Genomic DNA, 20,772 nt, shown 5'->3' on the forward strand with positions numbered 1-20,772 from the left:
TTGATTACTAGTTAAATTCCAAGCATATGTGGGCTTCCCTGGTGGCTCAGATGGTAAAGAATTTGTCTGCAATGCAAAAGACCAAGCATATATCTAAATCTTGTCTTTTATAAAATAGATCAACAGATTCACTCAGATTTTAAAATTTCCATTTTCAAGTAAATTTGGCTCAAGTTTTATAATTTTAGATATGGTAAAACACTCCAACATATTTATAAAAATAAATACAAGACATAAATGACTGTTCAGCGATCTGGCCTATGAAATAGAACAGGGAGAAACTCCTCAAAAACATATCAGATTTAAATATGAAATTGAGAAATCTTTGTTTCTATAATTTACAATAATTATTTGAGAAAATGAGTTACAGTGGACAGTGCATCACTATGAAATGGAAAGATTTTGGAAAGGATAATTGGTACACAAACTGGCTAATATGTTTTATTAAAATTGAAGATTCCCCTTAGGCAATTGAGTGGACAATGAAAGAGATTTAACTAAATGATATAGATTGAAAAATCATCAATATACCTGGGGTGTAATTGACATAAGGAGATTAGATACTATCACCTTGGGAGAAAGTATACATTTTTAAAAGAAGAGTAGAAGCCTAGGGAGCTCTGATATTAAAGTAACTGATAGAGAAATAAGAGGCAATGTGATAGATGGGTAAGAAGTTTTAGACAGCTAAAAGGGTAATCAGGAAAATATTTCACAAGAAGCCAAAGAAGAGGGAAGTAATGAGTTAATAGCAATGCCATCTGTCACTGAGAGACTCAGTTAAAAATACTGAACAAGTGTGTGTCCTCTAGGAAGTCAATGTTGAGCTCAGAAGAAAGGGTTCAATGGAAAGTATGAAGAAAAATAAAGATCTCAGTCTGTTGAGGGATGACTGGGAGATAAATAAGTAGAAACATTAAACAAAGATACATTTTCTGAGGAATTTGGAAAGGGAAGAGGAAAAACTTACTTTTAGAAAAGAATAGTTAATAGGCCAAGATAAATTTAGTTTATCTTTCTATTTGAAGGTGGATGGTGTTGGCTTCAATCTTACATGGACTTTTAGGATAATATTGGAGAGAGATTTATCAGCTTAAGTGAACTCAAGTAAAGACCCTGAGTTAAGTGAAAGATAGGATCAAGTACCCAAGTGAATGGAGTAGTTATTTTGCATGAATTATTACAGTGATTTTTGATCCTAACTATGCATTAGAATTACCTATCGAGCAAGTAAATAAGAATCTTGGGGTTGGGGCTGATTTGTGTGAAAATGTTAGTTGCTCAATTTTGTCCAACTCTTTGCTACCCCATGGACTGTGGCCTCTGTTCATGGAATTCTCCAGGCAAGAAAACTGGAGTGGGTTGCCATTCCCTTCTCTAGGTCATCTTCTCGATCCAGGGATCAAATCAAGGTCTCCCACATTGCAGGCAGATTCTTTACCATCTGAGCCATCAGGGAAGCCCGGGGCTGATTTATAGTTGTTTTAAAAGGCTCTACACAGATACCTGATACTCAGTCCATGTTGAAACATAAGTTATAGGACTTTGGAAATTTTGAGGGCAATCATACCCTGAATATTCTTTCTTTTTAAAATGTAGTAGCATTGAAGTTTGCCTTTTGAGAGTAATGATAATAATAATCACATGGATGGGGACTTGAGAACAGCAGTGGAGGTTAAAAATGAAATATGAACAAGGACAAGGGTTATGTAAAATAGAAAAAAATGAGATGGTAGCTGCTATCTTAGTACTGAAACCATAGTTTTAAATTGCAAATTTCTAGGCTTATTTCTGGACTTGCTATGTCAAAAACTCTGGGAGTGACACCCAGCAGTCAACTGTCTTTAGGGACTCCCAAATCACACTAAACTTTGAGAATGATGACTTTGCTGATCCTGAATGTCTGGATCATGCTGTTTCTAATTTCCATCTCAGAGAATCCAAGAAGTGGTGGGCAAGGTCTGAACAGTCTTTTGGAGATTTAGGGCCCATCTCATGACATATTCACTGACTTGAAAGGAGAATATCTACTTTTAAGGTTTTCTTCTCTTTTATTTTATAACATTTTTAATTAAAATATAATATATATAAACAAAGGTTACAACTTAAAAGTATACAGCTAAATACATTTTCACAAAATAAACATATCTGTGGTGCTAGAACCCAGATGGGGAATAGAATATTACTAGACATTTCTTGAGTATTCCCTCTTGGTCATTATTTGTCCTTCCCTGAGACTAAGCTTCCCTCTGAATTTCTAGCACCATATTATTTTTTGCACATTTTCAATTATATAAAATGGAATATTATGGTATATACTCTTCAGTGTTATTGTGACTCATCATATTGCTTCATATAGTAATAGTTTCTTCATTTTCACTGATAGTTCCTTCATTATAGGACTAAACCGCCATTCATATGTATGTTATATCTTTGATGAACATTTAGGTTCATTCTGGATTTGATTATTATAAATAATTAATCCATGAACATTTTTATAAATATCTTTCAGTGCATCTGAGAAAATACTTAACAGTATAAACATTGTCATATGGTATTTAGAGTTTTATTAGATAGCAGCCAATAACTTTCCCAAAGTGACTGTACTAATTTACAGAGTTATCAGGGGGATACAGAAATTTGGTTTGTTTCATTTTCTTACTAAGCTTTTACATTATCAATTTTTGTCATTTTAAGCTTTCTAGTCTGTGTGTAGTAGAGAGTTATTGTGATTTTAATTTTAATCTCCTTGACAACTATTGAGTACCTTTCTTATATATCCATTGGCAACTTGTCTGCTTTCAATTGTGAGATGCCAATTATAGTGTTTTGTCTATTCTTCTATTAAGTTGTTTGCTTGTTACTTAGTGATTTGTAGTTTTTTATATATTTTGGGTGAAACCTCATCAATTATGTATATTGGAAGTATCTTCCACTTTGTGCCTGGATTCTCCTAGTGAAATCACTTAAAGAATAGCATTCCTAATTTTTATATAGTGTAATACGCCTATTTAAGAAAATTTGGACAATCCTAAGGATATTTTACATTGTTTCTGAATCTGAGGGCTTCCCAGGTAGTGCTAGTGATAAGGAATCTACCTGCCAACGCAGGAGATGCAGGAGACATGGGTTAGATCCCTGGGTCGAGAGATCCCTGGAGTAGGAAATGGCAACCCACTCCAGTATTCTTGCCTGGAAAATCCCATGGACAGAGGATTGTGACTGATTACAGCTCACGGTGTTGTACAGAGTCAGGCATGACTGAGCACACGTGCAGAATCTGAATTGTTTCACCTTTTTAATTTAAATCTATGGTTCAAATGTGGATATCCAGTTGATCGAGCACCATTTAATGAAAAGATGTTCTATTCCCACTGCTCTGCAGTGCCGCTTTTGTCACAAATCAAATGTTTAAGTGTGTTTGTGTGTATGCAGGTGTGTATTTTTCTGGTCTTTTTTCTGTTCCATTGGTTGACTGATCTATATTTACTTTTAATCCCTCATTGTTTTGATTAGTGTAGCTTTATAATAATAAGTCTTAATGCTGGTAACTTAAATTTATTTTCCTCTTTAAGATTATTTTAGATATGCTTTTTAGCTTTTTGAATTTCTAGATAAACTTTAAAAATAGTTTGTCAGTTTACATACTTGTATCCACACATGCACACATACACATTCCAAAATTTTGATTGGGATTATACTAAAATTACAGATTAATCTGGGGAGAATTGACATTTTTAGGTTACTGTTTGAAAACATGGAATGTCTATTTATTTACATAGATCTAAATTTTCTTTCAAAAGTAAATTTAAAACTTCACTCAGTCTTTTCTTGTTTTACTACTTTCATTCCTAGATATTTGAAATTTTATCCTATTAGAAATTATGTTTTTAAAAATCTCAGCTCTAATTGTTTAGTGCTCATATATTTTTGAATATTGCCCTTGTGTTTAGTAGTCTTGCTTAATTCACACATTAAGTCAATATTTTTTGGATGATTCTCTTGACTACTCCACATATGTAATTCTGCCATCTGCAAATAATGAGTTTGTACCTTATTGAAGTAAAATGTGGAGAAAAGTTTAAAAATGAGGTAACTCCCATACTGAACAGCAATAAGCATTTTCTGTTTATGCTTGTCTTTTTATTATAAAGCTTTTGACATACAACATACAGTTTGTTCTTAAAATTTTGAGGTAACTCCCATACTGAACAGCAATAAGCTTTTTCTGTTTATGCTTGCCTTTTTATTATAAAGCTTTTGACATACAACATACAGTTTGCTCTTAAAATTTATTTGGAAAATCTTCTCATCCTTCTACTTTGTTTTGACTTTTTGTTCCAATTATCAATTATCCTCTTTTGGAATAGTGATAATATTGGAATATAATAGTGATAATAGTGGACTCTAACTTGTGTTTTCTTTTTATGCTACTCCATAGATGGCTCAGAAATTAGACTTTAATTTGATGATTAGCTTAAATAGGTGTATATATTCATTTATTTCATATTTAATTCAGTGAATTCATGTAAATCTCTACTATATGTCAGCCTTTCTTTAACAATACAGATGTGATATGAACAAAAATAGATGCATCATCTGTCCATTGATGAAAGTTGAATGTTAATGTCCTCCACTACTATTGTATTCCTGTTGATTTCTCCCTTCATGGCTAATAGTATTTGCCTTCTATATTGAGGTACTCCTATGTTGGGTGCCTATATGTTTACAATTGTTATGTCTTCTTGTTTTGATCACTTGATCATTATATAGTGTCCTTCTTTGTCTCTATAACAGTCTTTACTTTACAGTTTATTTTGTATGATATGAGTATTGTTACTTCGGTTTTCTTTTGATTTCCATTTGCATATAATATCTTTTCCATCCTCTCACTTTCAGTCTGTATGTGTCCCTTGGTTTGAAGTGGATCTCTTGGAGATAGCATATATGTGGTCTTGTTTTAGTATCCATTCAGCCACTCTCTGTCTTTTGGTTGGAGCATTTAATACATCTACGTTTAAAGCAATTATTGATTATATATTATATTATTGTGATTATTATTAGTTTATTAATTATCGATATCAATCACAATTATAATTTATTAATGTCAAGGTTAGTTATTATGATTATATGTTATATATATTATAATTAACATATATATATATATATAGGTATAGATATAATAAGGGAAAACAGGGCTTTTAGATGACGCATTAGACCAGATAGACTTAATTGTTATTTATAAGGCATTCCATCCAAAAGCAGCAGAATTCACATTCTTCATTTGTGCACATGGAACATTCTCCAGGATTGACCACACTCTGGCTACAAAGTGAGCTTCGATAAATTTAAGAGAGAGAACTGAAGTCATATCAAACATCTTTTCTGACCATGAAGCTATGAGATTAGTAATAAACTACAAAAAAAGCTGTATAAAACAAAAACACATGGAGGCTAAACAATTTGCTACTGAATAGGGTTTCCCTGGTGGCTCAGATGGTAAAGAATCTGGCTGCAATATAAGAGACCTGAGTTTGATCCCTGGGTTGGGGAGATTCCATGGAGAAGGAAATGGCAGCCCACTTCAGTATTCTTACCTAAAGAATTCCATGGACAGAGGAACTGGTGGGCTACAGTCTGTGGGGTCACAAAGAGTTGGATACAACTGAGCGTATAACACTTTTTAATTTCAACCAGTGGATCACTGAAGAAATCAAAGCAGAAATAAAAAACACCTAGAGAACGAAGTGAAAATGAAAGCACAATGATTCCAAACCTATAAGGATGCCACAGAAGCAGTTCTAATGGCGAAGTTTATAGCAATACGGTCTTACATCAGGAAATAAAAAAAATCACAAACAACCTAACCTTACACCTCAAGCAATAATAGAGAGAAGAACAAGCAAAAGCTAAAATTGTTAGAAGGAAAAAAAGTAAAAAAGATTACAGCAGAAATAAATTAAGTAGAAATGAAAATATTAGCAAAGATCCATGAAACTAAAAGCTGTATTTTTTGGAGAAAACAAACAAAATTGATAAACTTTTAACCAGACTCATCAAGAAATAAAGAGAATAAAAAATATGAACAGACCATTTAGAAGTACTGAAATTGCAACTGTGATTAAAAATTTCCCAACAAACTCACAGCTAACATTGAGCATACTCAATGAACAAGAGTGGCAAGAGTGGACATCCTTGTCTTATTCCTGGTTTTAGAGGAAATGCTTTCAGCATTCCAATATTCTTGCCTGGAGAATCCCCATGGACAGAGGAGTCTGGTGGGACACAGTCCATGGGGTCGCAAAGAATTGGACACGACTGAGTGATTAAACACAGCACATTCATCACTGAGTATGATGTTAGCTGTTGGTTCATCAGCTATGGCCTTTATTGTGTTGAGGTGTGTTCCCTTCTATGTCCACTTTCTGAAGAGTTTTATCATAAATGGGTGCTGAATTTTGTCAAAAGCTTATTCTGTATCTATTCAGATGATCATATAGTTTTTATTCTTCAATTTGTTGATGTTATATATCACACTGATTGATTTGCAGATATTGAAAAATTCTTGCATCCCTGGGATGAGTCTGTCTTGATCATGATCCTTTTAATGTATCATTGGATTCAGGTTGCTAGTATTTTGTGTCTATGTTCATCAGTGACATTGGCCTGTAATTTTCTTTTTTGTATATATTTTTCTGGTTGTGGTATTAGGGTGAATGTGGCCTCATAGAATATGACTGGCAGTTTTCCTTCCTCTGCAATTTTTTATAACAGTTTCAGAAGGATGAGTGTTAGCTCTTCTATAAACTAGTGAACCAGTGAAGTTGCTCAGTCGTATCTGCTTTTTTGCGATCTCATAGACTATAGCCTACCCGGCTCCTCCATCCACAGAATTTTGCAGGCAAGAGTACTGGAGTGTGTTGCCATTTCCTTCTCCAGGGGATCTTCTCAACCCAGGGATCAAACCCAGGTCTCCTGCATTGCAGGCAGATGCTTTACTGTCTGAGTCATCAGGAGGAATTTGCCTGTGAAACCATCTAGTCTTCCATTTTCTCAGGAACAAGACGAAAGTGCCCAATTAGACCACTTTTATTCAACATAGTCTTGGAAATACTAGCAACATCAATCAGAGAAGAAAAAGAAATGAATGGGATCCAAATTGGAAAAAAAGTTAAACTGCATTTGTTTGCAGATGACATGATACTGTACATAGAAAATCCTAAAGACACTACCAGAAGACTACTAGGCCTCATTGATTAATTTGGCAAAGTTGCAGGATATAAATTAATACACAGAAATCTGTTGTATTTCTGTAACCTAACAATGAAAGATCAGGAAGAGAAATACAAAAAGTGATCCCATTATCATTGTATCAAAAAGAATAAAATACCCTTGGAGTAAATACCCTACTAAGGAGACAAAAGACCTTTATTGAACTCCCAAAACTATAAGATGCTGTTGAAAGAAATTGAATATGAGACCAACAGATGAAAATATAGTCCCTTTTCTTGGATTGAAAGAATCAATTTTGTCAAAATGACTATACTACCCAAGGCAATCTACAGATTCAGTGCAATCTCTATCAAATGACCTATGGCATTTTTCACAGAACTAGAACCAAAAAATCTTAACATCTCTATGGAAACCAGGAGACCTTAAATAGCCAAACCAGTCTTGAGAAAGAAAAATGGAGCTGGTGGAATCAGGCTCCCTGATTTCAGGCTATACTACAAAGGTATAGTCATCAAAACAGTATTGTACTGGCACAAAAACAGAAATATCCTGATCAACAGAGTAGGATAGAAAGCCCAGAAATAAACCCACATACCTGTGGTCAGTTAATTTACAACAAAGGAGGCAACACTTAACAGTGGAGGAAAGATAGTCTTTTCAGTGAATGGTGCTGGAAAAGCTGGATGACTGCATATAAAAAAAATGATATTAAAACATTCTTTAACACCATACACAAAAATAAATTCATAATGGATTAAGACCTAAATAAAAGACTGGATATTTTGTAATTCTTAGAGACAAACATAGACAGAACACTCTATGACATAAATTACAGCAATATCTTTTACAATCTGTCTCCCAGACTCATGGAAATAAAAATGAAAATAAACAAATGGGACCTAGTTAAACTCAAAAGCTTTTGCACAGCAAAGGAAACCATAAATAAAATGAAAAGAAGACCCACAGAATGGGATAAAATATTTATAAATGAGGCAGTTGATAAGGGATTAGTCTCAAAAATTTACAAACAGTTCATGTGGCTGAATATCATCAAAAATAAATAAATAAATGGGCAATTAAAAAATGGACAAAGACCTAAATAGACATTTCTCCAAAGAAGACATACAGATGACCAAGAGCCACATGAAAAGATGTTCAACATCACTAATTATTAAAGATATGCAAATCAAAACTAGAATGAGTTATCACCTCACACACCTGTAAGAATGGCTATCACCAAAAAGTTGAAAAACAATAAATGCTAGAGAAGGTGTGGAGAAAAGGGAACACTCTTACACTGTTTTTGGAAATTGGTACAGCCACTGTGGAGAACATGAAGGTTCCTTAAGAAACTAAGAGTAGAGCTACCATATCTTTGTTGTTCAGTCACTAAATCATGTCCAACTTTTTGTGAACTCATGGACTGCAGTATGCCAGGCTCCTCTGCCCTCCACTATCTCTTGGAATTTGCTAAAATTCATGTTCATTGATTTGGTTTTGTTATCTAACCCATCTCATCCTCCGTTGCCCTCTTTTCCTTTTGTCTTCAGTCTCTCCCAGCATCAGGCTCTTTTCCAATGAGTAGGCTATTCGCATCAGGTGGCCAAAGTATTGGAGCTTCAGTTTCAGCATTGGCCATTCCAATGAATATTCAGGGTTGATTTCCTTTAGGACTGATTGGTTTGATCTCTTTGCAGTCCAAGGGACTCTCAAGAATCAATGTTCTCAAGCACCACAATCTGAGAACAACAATTCTTTGGTGCTCAGTCCTCTTTATGGTCCAGCTCTCATATCCTGCATGACTACTGTAAACACCATAGCTTTGACTGTACTCACCATTGTCAGCAAAGTGATGTCTCTGCTTTCAATATGTTCTCTAGGTTTGTCATGGCTTTTCTTCCAAGGAGCAAGTCTTTTAATTTCATGGCTGCAATTGCTGTGCGCAGTGATTTTAGAGCCCAGGAAAATAAAATCTGTCACTGTTACCACTTCTCCCCTGTCTATTTGCCATAAAGTGATGGGACCAGATAGCATGATCTTAGTTTTTTTACTGTTGAGTTATAAGCCAGCCTTTTCACTCTCTTCTTTCACCCTCATCAAGAGGCTGTTTAGTTCCTTTTCACTTTTTACCAGTAGGTTGGTATCTGCCTATCTGAGGTTGTTGATATTTATTCCAGCAATCTTAATTCTAGCTTGTGAGTCATCCAGCCCAGCATTTCACATGATATACTTTGCATGTAAGTTAAATAACAGGGTGACAATATACAGCCTTGACATGCCCCTTTCCCACTTTTGAACCAGTCTGTTTGTTCCATGTCCAGGTCTAACTGTTACTTCTTGTCCTGCATACAGGTTTCTCAGGAGACAGATAAGGTGGTCTGGTATTCCCATCTCTTTAAGAATTTTCCACAGTTTGTTGTGATCCACACAGTCAAAGTTTGTTCTGGCCCATCCATTTACACATTGGTATATTTAAAATAAATAGCCAACAAAGATTAAAAAAAAAAGGGTTCAATCCCTGCCTTTTTAGAGCTTACAAATTAGAGGGAGACAGAGGTTTCAAATACTAACCCAGAAAAATACCTTTCATCAAGAAGTGGCCTTTAAGGTCACCCAAGGCCACAATATCCAGATAGAATAAGAAGAAAAAATGTCAGTGTTTTTGTGGGAAGTTTTTATGAGCAAAGTATTCAATGTTAATACACTTCACTGACATTCTATTAACGAGAATTCAGTTACATGGCTTAACCTAGATGTGAGGAGCATTAGAAAGTTTGCCATTCTTGCGAAGCTGTCTCCCAACGATAACCTTACATTTGAAGATGGAACAGGGATTTTAGTGCTTAGCTAGTTGTCTCTCCACATCAAGATGCCAAGATGCATGTGCTTCTACATCTGGATTTTTAGTTTTTATCAAATTTGGAAATCTTTTTCTCTTCAAATATTTTTCTATGGTTCCTCCCTTCCCCACAACCTTTTTGGAATTTTAGTATAATGTATGTTAAGCTGCTTCATATTTTCCTACAGGAGAAAAAATATTTTTTAAGTTCTTCTATTTTCTTTGCTTCATTTTGAATAATTTCTATTGATCTGTGTTCAAGTTTTCTATATTTTATTCTGTAGTATCTAATCTGCTCTAAGGCCCATTGAGCAATTATTTTTATTCCTAATAATGTATTTTGCTCTGAGTTTCATTTGGTTTTCATTTATATCTTCTCTTCCTTTTCTCAGGATATTCACTGTGTTTACTTTTTCTGTAAATAACTATGTAGTAAATATTTTAGACTTTCCTTGGCATATGTGGTCTCCATCATATATTTATCTTTAATTCTAGTCTATTTTTCATCTTTTTTTATAATCCTTTAAAATTATAAAAATCATTCTTAGCTCTCAGGTGATACCAAAACAGGCACAGGCTAGATATAGTAAAATGCAGTTAAAATATCTGTTATATAGTTTTTGTCTGCTAATTCCATCATCTCCACATTTTTTCTCTGTTTCTATTAACTGATATTTCTCTGAATAATTGGTCATAATTTTCTGCTTCTTGAGATGGCTAATCATTTTTTACTGGATGTTGAACTTTGTGAATTTTAAATTACTGAGTGTCTGGATTTAGTTTTCTTTTTTAAAGAAATGTTGGGCATTCATCTGGCATATAGTGAATATATATTTGGTTCAGTTTATGTTTTCTGAGCTTTAATTTGTTAAGGCGGTTCTAGAGTAATCTTCAGGGATGGTTTAACTCCTCTACTGAAAGTGTATCCCTTCTAAATTTGCTGCTAAGTATACTGGCTATTTAAAGGGGACTCTTCATTCTTGCCAAAGGAAATTGAAAAATATCCAGCCATGCCTCTCTCTTGGAACCTTTCAGGCCACAGATCTCTGGACTTTCTTTGACTAACTCCTTGGAATTTTCCGCTTTGCATGCATTTGTTAGTATTTAGCACCTATCCAGGGACAACTATGAAGATTTTATAAATTCTTTTTCTGCAGAGCTCCCTTTTCTCTGGGATTCTGTCTTTCGGCTTGCAGGCACTTCATACTTCCTGCACAATGTCTACTCATTCTAGGGAGAACGTGATGTTCTAGTTATAATCCACTCCCTGGTTTATGGTTGTGAAATTGCTTCTAGACAAAACCCAGGCAATTATGGGAGCCTCCCTCTTTGTTCCTTTCCTTTTTGTGATCACAGTTCTGTATGGCCCTGGCCTAGTGTTTGAAAAAAGATATATTTTGCTTAGTTTTTAAAATTTTTTGAAAAAACATGAAAATCTGCTCCCTGTTTTTCTATCATGGCTCCTTCTTGATTGAAAGATTTTATTTTTTCTCCAGATCTTTAGATAATTTACATTATCATTGAATGAATTATTATTTTTTTTTTTAATTTGGAAACTCTGAGAAGTATTGAGTGAAAAAATCCACATATTTATTAATTACTTTCCTCTGTGCATTAACTTACATTGTAATTTCTAAACATGTCTCTTCAGTAAAAGTCACTCAGTCGTGTCCAACTCTTTGCAACCCCATGGAGAGGAGCCTGCCAGGCTCCTCTGTCCATGGGCTTCTTCAGAGCAGGATACTGGAGGGGTTAGCTATTCCCTTTTCCAGGGGATCTTCCCAACCCAGGAATTGAGCCTAGGTCTCCTTCATTGCAGGCAGATTCTTTGCTGTTTGAGCCACCAAACATGTTTCTTAAGCAAAGTAAATAAAACTGAGGCAGGACATTTGCTTGAAAGCATATTTGAGTATTCAAAACTAAAACTTCAGTGCTGAGATGTCATAGTTCATTTACATGAGGTGGTCATCTGGATAAAAATGATGAATATTTGTCTTCAGGTTGTTATAAATCAATTTCTCAGGTGAATTTAATTTCATCTGGTTTAGAAAGAACCAGAAGTAGCTTAAGTGAGAGATAAAAATTGAGAAATCCTTTAGTTTTCCTTCATAATGATCAACAATTTTATTTTCTTTAAAACTTTGAAAACTATTTGTTATACCTTGACAAATGTTATAACTACCTTGTTCCTCAATTTTCTTACCTTGAAAAGTGAAAATGAAAGAGTTAATCACCCAGTCGTGTCCAACTCTGCAACCCCATGAACTGTAGCCCACCAGGCTCCCCTGTCTATAGAATTCTGCAGCTCCAGCAAGAATACTGGAGTGAGTAGCCATTCACTCCTCCAGGGGATCTTCCTTATCCAGGGATCTACACTGGTCTATACACTGGTCTCAAAGAATTGCAGGCAGATTTTTTAACATTGGAGCCACTATGAGAAAAGAGTTTCTTCTTACAAACAAAGATGTATAAGGCTGAACTACTAAATGTAAAGAAAGTAGCTATATATGTGGAGCTGCTGCTCTGTATATGTAATAGAAAACTAATTAATTTAATATTAAATAGTTTGTATAATTAGGAGATAGAGCAGTGATCCCTGTCTTGGGAAGGAAAAGAAAACCTCACATAAATGAGAGTTTTACTTGAGTGATGATGGAATGTTGAAATTTAGCAAGGGAGATTCACAGAATTCCCCAATGTAACATCTGAGGTTGGATTGAATGCTTAGAAGTATCTGGGACTGACCAAGTGTACTCCTCTTCTACAATGTGCAATTCATTTCTTTTTCTGTAAGAAATACACCTATTTCCTGTCACTACATTCTCCCTCCATCACTAAGCTCTTTCAGAAGAAACTAATAGCAGGGCAGAGAACAGTATGAGATCAGTATCTGAAAAAATGTGTTACAGTCAACTTGTAGGTTCATTTTGAAACTTTGTTTTTGTTTAAGCTGTCAGGTTGGTGGTGTACTCAATATGCCAGCAAATTTGGAAAACTCAGCAGCGGTCACAGGACTGGAAAAGGTCAGTTTTCATTTCAATCCCAAGGAAAGGCAATGCCAAAGAATGCTCAAACTACCACACAATTGCACTCATCTCACACGCTAGTAAAGTGGTACTTAAAATTCTCCAAGCCAGGCTTCAGCAATACGTGATCCGTGAACTTCCAGATGTTCAACCTGGTTTTAGAAAAGGCCGAGGAACCAGAGATCAAATTGCCAACATCCACTGGATCATCGAACAAGCAAGAGAGTTCCAGAAAAAAAACATCTATTTCTGCTTTATTGACTATGCCAAAGCCTTTGACTATGTGGATCACAATTAACTGTGGAAAATTCTGAAAGAGATGGAAATACCAGACCACCTGACCTGCCCCTTGAGAAACCTGTATGCAGGTGAGGAAGCAACAGTTAGAACTGGACATGGAACAACAGACTGGTTCCAAATAGGGAAAGGAGTACATCAAGGCTGTATATTGTCACCCTGCTTATTTAACTTATATGCAGAGTACATCATGAGAAACCCTGGGCTGGTAGAAGCACAAGCTGGAATCAAGATTGCTGGGAGAAATATCAGTAACCTCAGATATGCAGATGACACCACCCTTATGGCAGAAAGTGAAGAGGAACTAAAGAGCCTCTTGATGAAAGTGAAAGAGGAGAGTGAAAAGGTTGGCTTAAAGCTCAACATTCAGAAAACTAAGATCATGGCATATGGTCCCATCACTTCATGCAAATATATGGGGAAGCCCTGGAAACAGTGGCTGACTTTATTTTTCTGGGCTCCAAAATCACTGCAGATGGTGATTGCAGCCATGAAATTAAAAGACGCTTACTCCTTGGAAGGACAGTTATGACTAATCTAGACAGCATGTTAAAAAGCAGAGACATTACTTTGTCAACAAAGGTCCATCTGGTCAAGGCTATGGTTTTTCCAGTGGTCATGTATGGATGTGAGAATTGCACTATAAAGAAAGCTGAGTGCCGAAGAATTGATGCTTTTGAACTGTGGTGTTGGAGAAGACTCTTGAGAGTCCCTTGGACTGCCAGGAGATCCAACCAGTTCATCCTAAAGGAGATCACTCCTGGGTGTTCATTGGAGCTGAAACTCCAATAGTTTGGCCACCTGATGTGAAGAGCTGACTCATTGGAAAAGACCCTGATGCTGGGAAGGATTGGGGGCAGGAGGAGAAGGGGACGACAGAGGATGAGATCGTTGAATTGCATCTCCGACTCAATGGACATGGGATTGGGTAAACTCCGGGAGTTGGTGGTGTACAGGGAGGCCTGGAATGCTGTGGTTCATGGGGTTGCAAAGAGTTGGACACAACTGAGCAACTGAACTGACTGACATGTTTGTGGAAGTTCCAGCTTATAATATTTCAAATGAGTATGATCTCATACTCAAAATCAGAGCAAGTTCAGTTATTTTCAGTATCTGAATAAGTCACAGAAATTAAATGTAAATAAAATTTAATTTTAAGCAAAATAAATTTCTGCAAATTATTAAGCTTTTTTCTTCTTAAATGCCAATAATCTTGATTTTATTTTGACTTTTTCCCCTGCTTTATACACAAGAGATTAAATGATATTGTTTCTATAATTTCAGTTATTTTAAAGTGTAGAAACAGGAGCATTTAATGGTAGCTTTATAATATTATAAACAATTAAAATTAGGTTTAATAGCATTTTAAATTTAATAGCTATATTTTTATCAATATATTTGAGTACATGTAGCATTTAGACAGAATTGTTAGTATTTCACACAGGTAATTGGAATAAGTTTCAAGTCAAATGATTAATTTTTTAAAAATTCATGTTCTTAAATGATGACATTGTCCTCATTGATTCTGTTAGCTGTGTTGGTTGTTTCCTTCATGTTTTACAACAGTGTGAGTGACTCTGCAAATTTAACATGCCACTAACATCATTCAGTCTATGTATTGCATTTAAAAAAAAAAAAGAAATCACATTTTAAGTCTTAACAACCTAAGCCATTTTTAGAACAAGAGTAGAGAAACCATCAACCTTTTTTATATTCCCAGTATGTTAAATATCTTCATTTGAAAGCCATCATTACTTCTAGTTAACCTCAAGAGAAGTCTAAGATATATAATCACATTGCTTTACTCTTTATATGAAAAATGTTTTTATTAAAAATGGATCTAAGAGAATTATTCTGATTTATTGTGCAATTATGCTGTTTATCCCAAAGTACCTACAAATACCAAACTAATATTTTGAAGATATTGAGACAAAAATATGCTAAACTACTGAATAAATGAGAGATGGTATATCTTTGGAAATAATAAAGCATGAGAAAAATTGACTGGATTCTTGATTCAGTCCCCTAATCTATATCTTCCATTATTTACTTTCTCTTTCATCTTTATAGAGCAGCAAGAATATTTTTAAGACTCAAAACCACTCATGTCATCTCTTTGCTGAAAACTCATTAATAACTTTCCATTGCTCTGAAGGCATCCCATAGTCTTGTCAAAAAGGTCCTGTAAGGTCTTGGCAGTTGCATACAGATTTTTCTTTTTTCCAGCTTGGGGAATTTTGGAGAATGCCCATTTCCTCTGGTGAATAAAAACAAGTGTATGTACTCAAAACAGTTTTCATTTCCTCATATAGTTAATACTTAACTATTCACCCTTCAGGTTTCTAGTCCATCATCACTTTCTCAAATAATCCTTGTTCTTGAATTCTCTAACTATTTCAAAGCCACAAACATACATTATCAGTACTAAACACTCCTTCTTCAAGGTACCTCATAGAAATTTAATTTTATATGTTTTTTGTTATTTATTTAGAACCTTAATCTCTGCTATATACAGAATTCTTAGTAGGCAGTATCATGCTGACTTAAATAACCACTGTAGCATGAAAGACTAACACAGTTCCTCCTGGTATTTTAGTATATCTCAAAGAACATTTTTTGAAGAGATGACCAAATGAATGATCTTTAAACTTCAAAGAAAGTTTATACAAGTAACCAATATCACCCCATGTGTATCTTGAGTATGTTCTATTGAATGTTTTATGTTCTGTGGTTCTCTTGAATAACTTATATGAGCCCTGCCCTTTCTGTGACATAAGAGACAAAAATACTACAGACAACACTAATCAAATGGGCAAGGCTGGTGACCAGGACAGACTGATGTGGAAAGAATAAAGGTTCTGTCATTGCCACGATATGTATCAAGGCACTTTGCCCAGAGACCAGGCAATATTATGTAGCAGAGACAGCACAGCACTATGTATCAAAATTTCATGGTTTGTTTAAATTCTGCCTTTTACTTGTTCTAACTCTGATACAAAATGAACTTTTTATTTAGGCAATGCATTCTACTGTAAGATAAAACTGTATTGGTTTTTATAAATATTATAGTAAATCCAGGTTGAATCATAATACAAATGTTATGTCATTCAAATAGGTCACCTAGCCAAAATGTTGCATATCTAATGTGCTAAAAGCAAACTTATTTCATAATTTTGTCAATTACTGATTCTATGATAGTCTCTTTAGTAATAAAGAGATCAAACAAGTGTACTTAACTAAGAACTTGGTACAGGAATTGGCAAGAGCATTGGTCTGAATGCTGGACAATCTCGGTTCCCATGCTTGTTTTCGTGCAGGTCAATCATACTTTTGGGTTCAAGTTCTTTTTCTATAAAATAAGACTTTCCCTGGGGTGAACTGTTCTATGAATTACTCTGCATTTCAAGTGGCAAGAATTTGGGGTGATGTCTCTCTTCTATGTGCCTAGATTACTTCTTAAAGGAGACCATGCAGACAAATTGAGTTGTTTGCTGTGGAGTTTGGGGGACACAGTGTATTATTAAGAACTTGGCTGAAATATTTAAATATCTCTTGCAAACCAAGAAGGCTACATTTGGGAAGAAATTGCATTTCCACAGAGGATAAATAAATGGGGAATGTTTCCTTGACCATATGCAAGACTTTTGTGAGGGTATTATGGCCTGGAATTATCTTAGATCCTGCCCAAGAGGTCTACCTGTAAGGATAAAGAAATATTGTTGGAAAGGGAGTAGAAGCATACCATTCTAAACACATGGTGTTCTTGGGTTGGTTATTTCTCTCTCTCGGTTCTCTCATTGCAAAAAAAATGTGGAACATCTTCTGGAACATCTTTGGACTAAAGGGTTTAAAACAACAGACAAGTTACAGCTCAGTTACAGCTCAAGCAGATATATCGTTACTAAACAGACGCGCCCAAGACATGGGAACAGACCGATCTCAAAGAAGTCATCCTTGCCACTATTCCCTCTTAGATTCCCCACTTTTATATTTCCTGTCTCCTCCATTTGGTTGTGTCCTCTGCAATATAGGACTTGTACTTACCACTAGTCAAGAAAGGGAATGAAAATGGATGTATGCTGAAGGCCAACTGACAGTTGCAAGTTACATAACAACAGACTCTTGTTACGTATGTCTTCCCATTATTCAGTCTGTTATAATCAGATGTATATATGTATAGAATATTTATGAACCCTTAATTGCCTCCTCGCTGCCTATGGTTAAGTGGTTAACCCCATGGTTAGTAACCCGGTGGTTAGTTTGTTTCCACTGTGTGCCTAGGGTTGATGTGCAGGAGCTGGAAAAATCTCTGAGGTTATATCTATTAAATCTGTTAGCTCCTCTGGGTGTGTCTGGGATGAGATTTAGAGATTAGCTTGCATCCTTTTTGGCTAGGCCACCTTTGGTTGCTCATGCCTAATTTCCTACCTAATAGTAGGGTGGAGAAAATAAGTAACCAGCCAGAGAAACAATTCACCCACAACAGGGGAACTGTTTTGGGTACTTCTGAGGGTCCCGTGAAAAGATTTATAATCAAGATGAATCATCTTTTTTTAATTATCTGCCAAAGCCTTTGGAAACCAGTACCAAATCAGTGTGAGGCAAATAATATTCATGTGCCCTGATGTCTTTTATTTCCAAATCTAGGATGAATCATAGGGAACTCAGTAAGTAGGGATAGATGAAAAGAAATTCTAGAGGGGGCAATGGGAAAGGAAAGCTGACTTCACTCCCTCACCTCTGCCCCATCTGCCACAAGCCTTAGCTAAGGGAAGCAAAGAATCTTAACCCAAATGAAATCAATTTTTTGTTTGTGATTAACTAGGACTTTTTTTTTATACAGTTCACGAGGTTCTTATAGTACGTATAATGCAGTGGTTTGCCATTCCCTTCTCCAGTGGATCAGATCACATTTTGTTAGAACTCTCCACTATGACCCGTCCATCATGGGTGGTCCTACATGGCAGGGTTCATAGCTTCATTGAGTTACACAGGCCCCTTCACCATGACAAGAAAAACATCTATCTTTGTTGCATCAACTACACCAAAGCCTTTGACTGTGTAGATCATTAAACTGCAGAAAGCTCTTAAAAAGATTGGAATACCAGACCATCATACATATCTCTTGAGAAACCTGTACATGCCTTAGGAAGCAACAGTTAGAACCCTGTATGGAACAACTGATTGGTTCAAGATAGAGAAAGAAGTACGACAAGGCTGCCTGCCGTCACCCTGTTTGTTTAACCCATATGCTGAACACATCATGAGAAATGTTGGGCCGGATGAGTTACAAGCTGGAATCAAGATAGGCGGAGGAAGCACCAACAACCTCAGATATGTGGATGATATCACTCTAATGGCAGAAAATGCAGAGGCACTAAAGAACCTTTTGATGAGGATGAAGGATGAGAGTGAAAGAACCAGCTTAAAACTAAAGATTAAGAAAACTAAGATCATGGCATCCAGCCGCATTGCTTCATGGCAAATAAAAGGGGAAAGGGTGGAAGTAGAGACAGGTTTCCTCTTCTTGGGCTCTAAAATCACTGCAGATGGTGAAAATAGCCATGAAATAAGAAGATGATTGCTTCTTGGAAGGAAAACAATGATAAACCTAGACAGTGTATTGAAAAGCAAAGACATTACTATGCCGACAGAGGTCCATGTAGTCAAGGATATGGTCTTCCCAGTGGTCATGTACAGTCATAAAAAAGTCAGAGCAACAAAGAATTGATGCTTTTGAACTGTGGTACTGGAGAAGACTCCTGAAAGTCCCTTGGACAGCAAGATGATCAAATCAGTCAATCTTTAGGGTAATCAACCCTGAATACTCATAGGAAGGACTGATGCTGAAGCTTCAGTATTTTGGTCATCTGCTACTAACAGCCAACTCATTGGACAAGTCTTCAATGCTGTGAAAAATTGAGGGCAGAAGGATAAGAGGGCATCAGAGGATGAGATGGCTGAATGACATCACTGATACAATGAACATGAACTTGGGCAGACTTTGGGAGATGGTGAGGGACAGGGAGGCCTGGGGCACTGCAGCCCATGGGGTCACAAAGAGTTGGCCATGATTGGGTGACTGACTGACAACATCCACGACTAGACACACTGATAGATAAATTTATATTTTTGAATTAAAAACTGGAGTGTTTTTTTTCTTATTCTGAGTATGAACTGAAATGTTTCTCCCTGAGATTTTATCTAGACACAGAAATAAAGAGCTCACAGAACTTGTTTGAGTATGTTATATACCAGTTACACTACAAATATATGATAGTGTAACATTTCATTTCTGAAGCAATACTCAACCTTGGTGTTACCACTGAGAAGACAAAGAGTGGAAATAATTTGTGGTTCCGGGTTGAAAGCTGTAGGACATTTTCACCAGAGGTTAAAGTTGACGTATTAAGGGAAGACATTGTGTGTTCTGGCAAGAAAATTATAGTAGTATATCTCATAGTCTATACTGGACCACTAGTTCATTCTAATTACTCAACAAACTTAAAAAAATAGAGAGGGCATCATGAAAATAAATATCATACTTACTGTAGTGTATGATGAAAATTAAGTTATCTTTTACGAGCAATATATTTATGCTTTTAACTTTTGAATTATGGCGCTAAGTGGATAAAGAGTGGGACAGAATGAAGCTAATGCTATTTAATGCATACAATTTAATAAGAAAATTGTTCTTAGTACGAAAGCATATTGGCCATTCTATGCCCACTATGGAATAAAATAGAATGCTGCATATCTCTATTTATTACACTTACAGAGTGTTAGCTATTTCATCAAACAATAATTGGTCATTATAGAGCTAGATACTTCCCCAGACATTTGATTTGAATTGAAGGAAATCCCAGAGTGGCTCAAGACAACAGCATAAATCTTGAGAAATTTTGTTGTACAAATAGGCTAGTAACCTATTAACCGGCCTAAACCACGTTAGGATAAGACAAATTTTACAGCTTCAATTTCTTTATGAAACAATGGGCTTTATCTTATGTTTTATCACTAAGCATCGGTGGTCATATAATCTCTCTGTTAACATACTCCATTGGCTAGAAATAGACTCGTGGAGAATCTATGGCCCTTATTGGGAAATGAGAACCGCAGGTCCAAATGTCCAAACGTTACATTAGTAGAAACTTTCCAAATTGAAGAAAAGTATGATTTATAAAATAGAAGGTTCTGAGCCACCTACAATATGATAAGTTGATATGTCTATTCAACCAGTCACTGATGTCATTGCATTTATAATACTGTGTATACATGTATCATATGAATATGTAGCAAAATATGTTTACATTGCTTGATAGTCATAGGGAATATGTTACTAAAGATGTGTTGTTGAGTATATTATTGTAGTTGCTA

General features: G+C 35.6%; 1 protein-coding gene across 3 annotated transcripts in view; it reads left to right on the forward strand.

Annotated features, from left to right (window-relative positions):
- CSMD3 (CUB and Sushi multiple domains 3) overlaps positions 1 to 20,772 on the forward strand; it is a 1,326,016-nt gene that overhangs the window by 366,073 nt on the left and 939,171 nt on the right. The gene's annotated exons all lie outside the window — the stretch shown is intronic.

This window comes from Dama dama, chromosome 21, assembly GCF_033118175.1.
Source record: "Dama dama isolate Ldn47 chromosome 21, ASM3311817v1, whole genome shotgun sequence".
NCBI classification, from domain to species: Eukaryota; Metazoa; Chordata; class Mammalia; order Artiodactyla; family Cervidae; genus Dama; species Dama dama.